Source organism: Zophobas morio, unplaced genomic scaffold (assembly GCF_036711695.1).
Source record: "Zophobas morio isolate AGI-343-1 ecotype UQ-CSIRO unplaced genomic scaffold, CSIRO_AGI_Zmor_V1 ptg000010l, whole genome shotgun sequence".
Classification (NCBI taxonomy): Eukaryota; Metazoa; Arthropoda; class Insecta; order Coleoptera; family Tenebrionidae; genus Zophobas; species Zophobas morio.
This window is the reverse complement of record NW_026972115.1, coordinates 3,240,681-3,249,510: the sequence shown is the minus strand read 5'-3', so window position 1 is coordinate 3,249,510 and position 8,830 is coordinate 3,240,681. Positions and strand designations below refer to the sequence as shown.

The window sequence follows — 8,830 nt, the reverse complement described above, 5'->3', positions numbered from 1 at the left end:
CTCTGAGAGAATCTGAGGAAACCTGCGAGAATATGAGAGAATTTAGAATAATTTGGAGCAATCTGAAGGGATGCGGGAGAATATGAGAAATTCGGAAAGAACCCGAATGAATCTGAGAGAATCTGAGCGGATCAGAGGAAATTTGAGAGAATCTGAGAAAAAATGAGAGATTTTAAAGAACAATTAAGAAATCTGAGAAAATCTGAAAGAATATGAAAAAATCTGAGGAAATCTGAAGGTAATTTGAGGGAATCTGAGGGTATTTGAGGGAATCAGAAAGAAATAGATATATTCGGAAAGAATCTCGAGGAATATGCAAGAATCCAGGAAAATCTGAAACAATCTGAGAGACTTGAGGGAATTTGAGAGCATCTTTGAAATGAATCTGAAGAAACATGAAGAAATCTGAAAGCACCTGAAAATATTTGACAGAATCTGCGAGAATTTGAGAGAATCGAAGAAAATCGAAGGAAGCTGAGAGAATCTGTGGAAATCTGAGGGAATTTGACAGAATCTGAGAGAAATTAAGCGAAATTGAGAAATCTGGAAATAATCTAGAAGAATAGGAAGAAATCTGAGGAAATCTGGAAGAATATGAGAGAAACTGATGGAACCTGCGAGAATCTGATAGAATCTCAAAAAATCTAGAAGAATCTACAGCAATCTGAAGAAATCTGAGAGAATTTGAGAGATTCGGAAAGAATCTGAGAAAATGTGAGAGATTCGGAAAGAATCTGTGGAAATCTGAAGAAATATGAAGGAATCTGAGAATATCTGAAAGAATTTGAGAGAATCTGCGAGAATTTGACAGAATCGAAAAAAATCGAAGGAAGCTGAGAGAATCTGTGGAAATCTGAGGAAATTTGACAGAATCTGAGAAAATTTCAGAGAATCTGAGAGAAACTAAGAGAAATGGGGAAGTTTTAAAAAAATATTAAAAAATCTGAGAAAATCTGAAAGAATTTGAGGGAATTTGAGACAATCGAAGAAAATGGAAGAAAGCTGCAAGAATCTGAAATTTGTCAGAATCTGAGAAAACCAAGAGAACTTGAGAAATTCGGAAATAATCTAAAAGAATAGGAAGAAATCTCAGAAGATCTGAAAGAATATGAGAGAAACCGATGGAACCTGCGAGAATCTGATAGAATCTCAAAAAATTTAGAAGAATCTCGAGTAATCTAAAAGAATCTGAGAGAATTTGAGAAATTCTGAAAGAATCTGAAGAAATATGAAGGAATCTAAGAAAATCTGAAAGAATTTAAAGGAATCTGAGAAAATCTGAAAGAATCTAACAGAATCTGAAAGAACCTGAGACAATTTGAGAAATTCGGAAAAAATTCGAGGGAATCTGCGGGAATTTGAGAGAAACTGAACGAAATTGAGAGATTCGGAAAAAATATGAAGAAATCTGAGAACATCTGAAAGAATTTTAGAGAATCTGCGAGAATTTGAGAGAACTGAAGAAAATTTAAGGAAGCTGAAAGAATCTGTGGAAATCTGAGGAATTGTGACAGAATCTGAGAGAAAATAAGAGAAATTGAGAAATTCGGAAAGAATCTCAAAGATTATGAAAGAATCTGAGCAAATCTGAAAGACTCTGGGAGAATCTGAGGGAACCTGCGAGAATATGAGAGAATTTTAGAGTATCTAAGAAAATCTCTAAGGAGTTGGAGAATCTGAAGGAATCTGAGGGAATTTGAGAAATTCGGAAAGAATTCGGAAAAATCTGGGAAAATCTGAGAGAATATGAGGGAATTTGAGGTAATCTGAGAGAAATCAAGAGAAATTGAGAGATTCAAAAATAATATAAAGGAATAGGAAAAAATATGAGGGAATCTGAATGAATTGGAGGCGATCTGAGAGAAATTGAGAGATTCGGAAAGAATTCGGAGAAAGAAATTGATTGATTCGGAAAGAATCTGAAGAAAAATGAAGAAATCTGAGAATATCTGAAAGAATTTGATGGAATTTGAGAGAATCGAAGAAAATGGAAGAAAGCTGCAAGAATCTGAAATTTGTCAGAATCTGAGAAACCAAGAGAACTTGAGAAATTCGGGAAGGATCTAAAAGAATAGGAAGAAATCTGAGGAAATTTGATGGGGTCTGAGAGAAATTGAGAGATTCAGAAAGAATCTAAAGGAATCTGCGAGAATTTGTGAGAAACTGAGAGAAATGGAGAGATTCGGAAAAAATATGGAGGAATGTAAAGAAATCTGAGAAGATCTTAAAGAATATGGGAGAATTTGAGGAAACCTGTGAGAGTTTGAGAGAATCTGAGAGAATCTCGACAAATTTGGAGAACCTGGAGGAATCTGAGAGAATTTGAGAAATTCGGAAAAGAATCGAAAGAATCTGGGAAAATCTGATGGAATTTGTGGGAATCTGAGAGAAAGTGAGAGAAATTGAGAGATTATTCGGAAAGAACCTGAAGAAATATAAAGAAATCTGAGAAGAACTGAAAGAATTTGAGAGAATCGAAGAAAATCCAAGAAAGCTGAAAGAATTTGAGAAATCTGAGAGAATTTGACGGAATCTGAGAGAAACTATGAAAAATTGAGAAATTCGGAAAGAATCTAAAAGAATAGGAAGAAATCTAAGAAAATCTGAGGGAGTGTGATAGAATTTGACGGAATGTAAGAGAAATTGAGAGATTCGGAAATAATCTAAAGAAATAAGAAGAAATCTGAGAAAACCGGAAAGAATATGAGTGAATCTTAGAGAACCTGCGAGAATCTGATAGAATCTCAAAGAATTTAGAAGAATCTGAAGCAATCAAAGGAACCTGAGAGAATGTGAGAAATTCGGGAAGAATCTGAAGAAATATGAAGGAATCTGAAAAAATCTAAAGAAATATGAAGAAATCTGAGAAAATCTGAAAGAATATGAGAGTCTGAGCGAATTTTTGGGAATCTGATAGAAATTGAAAAGTTCGGATAAAATTTCAAGAAATATGAAAGAGTCTGAGAAAATCTGTAAGAATTTCAGAGAATCTGAGAGAATCTCGAAGAATTTGTGAAGAATCTGAAGGCATCTGAGGGAACCTGAGAGAATCTAAGAAAAGTTTTGAAAGGACTCTCGAAGAATCTAGAAAAACTTGGAAAAATCTAGAGAAATCTGGAAGAATCTGGAAAAATTTGAAAGGATGTGGAAGGATCTTAAACGATCTGAAAGAAACAATTTTTCGAAGAAAGTGCAGTAATAACTCTGCGAGGTCGTATTTATTACAAAAACGAAATTCGTTTTAACGTAAGAAATAACGAAATTTGACCCAAACATTTCGAAAACCAATCCTAATAAAAATGCATCCTACTTGTTTGAAATCCGACGTCGCGTGAGAGTTTGTAAAATAATAAAAATCCTCCATCCTGTCATTTTTATTATTATTTTTTTAATCACAAAGCACCACTCACTTTTAACCGTTATCATTATCCCGGAAGAAGTCGTGCGTTCGAAAAATTCGTCTTCCGGAATCGAACACCACAAAGATTAAAACCATTTAAACGTAAATCACCGACATAAAGGATCATTCGATTTCTCTGTCTGTCTAATTTTCACCAACTCAGCTAAAATTTCGCCACACATACGAGGTGTCCGAATTCAAACAATATTAAAACACTTTCGTAAAAAAAAATGTTAAGTAGGCGAATACTTATTAGCTTATTAGCTTATTACTTATCAGAGAAGATAATCGATTCTAAATTTTCGACACTACTCAGCCAGCAGGGGTCGATTTTTAACGACACTTAGCCACATTAGAGAGTTAATGGCAATTCTTGGCGAGAAAGTCACTGAAAGGGCTTTTCGGGAGAACTAAGCAGGTTCATACTTCACGTTTATTGGACTTTGACTACAATTCTGAATACACTGATAACGCTTTTTTCGAGTTTGGAGTCACAATTCGACTAAACCTTCTGTTGTAACACTAATAATAATTTCAAATCAGGTATCTGCTAGTTAGTAATAAACAGAACAATAAATATTCACTCTGTACCATCAGGCTATTACCATCTGACTTCCGCACTCGAGTCACTTCTGGGTCCATTTGAAAATATACGTCGTTATTAGGATTCAAAAAAATGCACTTTCGTTCCAATTCGCACCCCTTGCAGCCCCTATACATGCGACACACTGCATCTGCTGGACAATACCAATCCATACACGGATCTTCTAGAGACGAACAATCATCATAGGCTGAAAAATCCACCCTTATCTATTTTACCGTTAAAACAACCCACTGAACTTACTCACATCCACACAAACATTTTGAATGCAACAACCACCACAGCACAGTTCTGAATCAGAACACTGATGAGAAATAAATTATTATTTAAACTGTAGTTTGTTTATTTTATTTATTTACCCATTCTCCGCGTGTTTTGCACGATTGAGCTCCGCCTAAAGAAACCAAAACAGAAAAACAGCCACTCAAAAATACGAACTTTGCGAAATACATGGTTCTACAACACTGGCTAAAATACTTGTGAAAAGGAACACAACAGGACAGAGGCGTATCCTTCACATGATTAATTTAAGCGTGATAATTGCAAAAAGGAGTAAACAAATAGAAAGCCGGGTCGGTGTTTATGTAGGGTTTTTACGGTTGCTGCGAGCTCCGAAAGAATAAGCAACAAAGAGAGATTTTGCGGATTACTAGGTGACATTGAGAGGTTACAAATATTTTACTTAATTCAACAAAGTAATCGCATTCATCTGTGTACGAAAACAAACAGAAGTGAATAATCCAAATTCTGCTATTCATCGCGATCAGGTCGTAAATATCAAAGGTCGAAAAAAAGCGACTCATCGTCAGCTTAGAACGAAAGTCGATGACAATCTCATCGATCATTCGATCTTGTTCTTCACATCTATTGTGGAGTGGAGGTAATTGATAAACATTTCCTGAACGGGCTATTATTAGCAACTTGCCTTTGCCCTCATCGGCTGATAAATAAAAAATTTAAATAAACTACTATTAGCGCTAATAGCTTATTGTGTGGCCATTAATTATACGATAGCATTAAAATTTCTGCTGTAATGATGAGTTCGGTAAAAAGTCGAGCTATTACATAAATGATTATGATAAAAAAGTGAAATGTTGCAAAACGCATAAACTGGGTGAGTTGCTGAAGTCGTAGTCATTTGTTTAATGAATTATGACGTAACTGTGCCAGTAGCAGGTAGAAGCTCCGAAAATTTTTATAGAAAACAAGAATAAGCAATTTTGAAGGTTGTAACGTACAGAAAAAATAGCTAGAGCAATTACGCGTGTGTACATTGCTCTGTGATTATTTTCTATGAAAGTAGTCATTGTGAACAGCAACGGTTATAATTAAAAAGTTGATTTATTAAGCTATTAAGGGCAATTAAAGGTTGAACAGGAGCTATTACTGCGTCACTTTTCGTATATTACTTTTTAATTTATGTAAATACTCCTAGAAAATAATTTTACGTAACATGTTAAAGTTTTCGAGTAAATGCCTGTTGACATTAATATTTCTAGATTTATACATCTATTGATATTTAAAATTAACATGACATTATCTAAATGAAAAATGTACTGGAGGTCCTAAGATTATTTCCATTCTTTAAAAAATCGAAATCTACAAGAAAATGACTTTAGGTAAACAACCATAAAAAGCAAAAAATATAGCGTGTTTTTCAAAATATTTGCTCTCAGAGTCAAATTTTTCAAGTATATCCCAAAATTTTCCATTTTCCATTTTTGGGGATTCTGGAAAAAATGCAGTTATCGAAGAAATGAAAGCGGATATGACTTCTGCGGCCCGAAATCTACAAGAAAATGTATTTAGTGAAATTTCGAAAATTTCGTTGAAAATTGGTCGAAAATTGATTTTCGTGTATTTCAAAGGCCGATTCTGGAAAAACCAATGGAGTTACATTTTTGGGGATTCTGGAAAAATGCAGAATTTTTGGAAGAAATGAAGTCTAAAATAGCTTTTAGACGTGGAAACCAACAAAAGAATGTCTTGTGGTAATTTTTGAAAGTGCTAGGAAAACTCAAAATTTTCATACATGAAAAATTGAGTTTTTGTCAAAAAAATACATGAAAATATAACGTCTTGAGGGTTTAGGGCAAGATTTTCAAAATATTCGCTTTCAAAGTCAAATTTTTAAATTATTCTAAAGATCTCCACATTTCATTTTAGCGATTCAGAAAAAAATGGTTCGAATTCGAAGGAATGTAGCTAAAAATAACACTTGTAAGGCGAAGTCAAGAAAAAAGTCTCTTTGGGCAATTTTCGAAGGTGCTTGAGAGAGATCATAAATTTCGCCCACATCCAACTTAGGCAAAAGCTCAAATTTTTTGAAAATTCGCGCGTTTGTCAAAAATGCCTAAAAATACACAAACTTATTCCTAAAACAACCCGTAAATAGACCCAGAGCACAATTTTCGGAATTTTCGATTTCAAAATAAAAGTTCTAAAATTTCCCAAAATGACCATATTTGATTTTGGTGAATCTTTGAAAGAGGTTGAAATTTTGAACGAAATATTTCCGAAAATAACTTCCGTAGTTTGATATAAACAAATGAATATTTTCTGGAAATTTTCAAAAGTTTTTCGAAAAAAGTCAAAAATTTCATACATGAAAAATTGAGCTTTTGGCAAAGTTCTGTAAAAATTCACAAAAATTCTGAAATATACATCGCGATGAACTGAATCGGAAAATATATCTTGTTGATGGTTTAGGACGAAGTTTTTCAAAATATTCGCTCCCAAAGTAAAATTTTTCAAGTGCTCCATAAAATTTCATTTCCTATTTTGGGTGATTCTTGAAAAAAGTTAGGATTTTAGAAATGAAAACCAACAAAAGAATATCTTGTGGTAATTTTCGAAAGTGCTCGGAAAAAAGTAAAAAACTCCATACGTGAAAAATTCAACTTTTTGGCAAGTTCCCTAAATATTCAGAAACAATTCTAGATACACATCTCGACGAGCTGAATCTGGAAATGGAAACAGAATATCTTCTGGTAATTTTCGTCAGTGCTGGGGAAAATGTCAAAAATTTCACACACGGAAAACTGAGATTTTTGTCAAAGATCTCTAACAATCAGCAAAAAATTCTGGAATATAACTAGATCGGGACGAGCTGAATCGAAAAACATAACGTCTTGAGAATTTAGGGCAAGATTTTCAAAATATTCGCTTTCAAAGTCAAATTTCTAAATTATTCTAAAGATTTCCACATTTCATTTTAGCGATTCAGAAAAAAATAGTTCGAATTCGAAGAAATGTAGCTAAAAATAACACTTGTAAGTCGAAATCAAGAAAAAAGTTTCTTTGGGCAATTTTCGAAGGTGCTTGAGAGAGATCATAAATTTCGCCCACATCCAACTTTGGCAAAAGCTCAAATTTTTTGAAAATTCGCGCGTTTGTCACAAATGCCTAAAAATACACAAACGTATCCCTAAAACAATCCGTAAATAGAGCCAGAGCAAAATTTTCGGAAGTTTCGATTTCAAAATAAAAGTGCTAAAATTTCCCAAAATGACCATATTTGATTTTGGTGATTCTTTAAAAGAGGTTGAAATTTTGGACGAAATATTTCCGAAAATAACTTCCGTAATTTGAAATAAACAAATGAATATTTTCTGGAAATTTTCAAAAGTTTTTCGAAAAAAGCCAAAAATTTCATACATGAAAAATTGAGCTTTTGGCAAAGTTCTCTAAAAATTCACAAAAATTCTGAAACATACATTGCGATGAACTAAATCGGAAAATATATCTTGTTGATGGTTTAGGACGAAGCTTTTCAAAATATTCGCTCCCAAAGTAAAATTTTTCAAGTGCTCCATAAAATTTCATTTCCTATTTTGGGTGATTCTTGAAAAAAGTTAGGATTTTAGAAATGAAAACCAACAAAAGAATATCTTGTGGTAATTTTCGAAAGTGCTCGGAAAAAAGTCAAAAATTCCATACATGAAAAATTCAACTTTTTGGCAAGTTCCCTAAATATTCAGAAAAAATTCTAGATACACATCTCGACGAGCTGAATCTGGAAATGGAAACAGAGTATCTTCTGGTAATTTTCGTCAGTACTGGGAAAAATGTCAAAAATTTCACACACTAAAAATTGAGATTTTTGTCAAAGGTCTCTAGAAATCAGCAAAAAATTCTGGAATATAGATCGGAACGAGCTGAATCGAAAAACATAACGTCTTGAGGGTTTAGAGCAAGATTTTCAAAATATTCGCTTGCAGAGTCAAATTTCTAAATTATTCTAAAGATTTTCACACTTCATTTTGGCGATTCAAAAAAAATGGTTCGAATTCGAAGAAATGAAGCTAAAAATAACTCTTGTAAGTCGAAATCAAGAAAAAAATCTCTGAGCAATTTTCGAAAGTGCTTGAGAGAAATCATAAATTTCGCCCGCATCCAACTTAGGCAAAAGCTCAAATTTTTTGAAAATTCGCGCGTTTGTCAAAAATGCCTAAAAATACACAAACTTATTCCTAAAACAACCCGTAAATAGACCCAGAGCAAAATTTTCGGAATTTTCGATTTCAAAATAAAAGTGCTAAAATTTCCCAAAATGACCATATTTGATTTTGGTGATTCTTTAAAAGAGGTTGAAATTTTGGACGAAATATTTCCGAAAATAACTTCCGTAATTTGAAATAAACAAATGAATATTTTCTAGAAATTTTCAAAAGTTTTTCGAAAAAAGTCAAAAATTTCATACATGAAAAATTGAGCTTTTGGCAAAGTTCTCTAAAAATTCACAAAAAATTCTGAGATATACATCGCGGTGAACTGAATCGGAAGATATATGTTGTTAATGGTTTAGGACGAAGCTTTTCAAAATATTC

General features: G+C 33.1%; 1 long non-coding RNA gene across 1 annotated transcript; it reads right to left on the bottom strand.

Annotated features, from left to right (window-relative positions):
- Positions 1-3,827: 3,827 nt before the first annotated feature.
- LOC135126146 (uncharacterized) lies at positions 3,828-5,128 on the bottom strand. Its single transcript, XR_010280007.1, has 3 exons — positions 4,361-5,128; positions 4,245-4,305; positions 3,828-4,191 (listed from the first exon to the last, which is right to left on the bottom strand). It is a non-coding gene; the product is annotated as an uncharacterized LOC135126146 (long non-coding RNA).
- Positions 5,129-8,830: the final 3,702 nt, after the last annotated feature.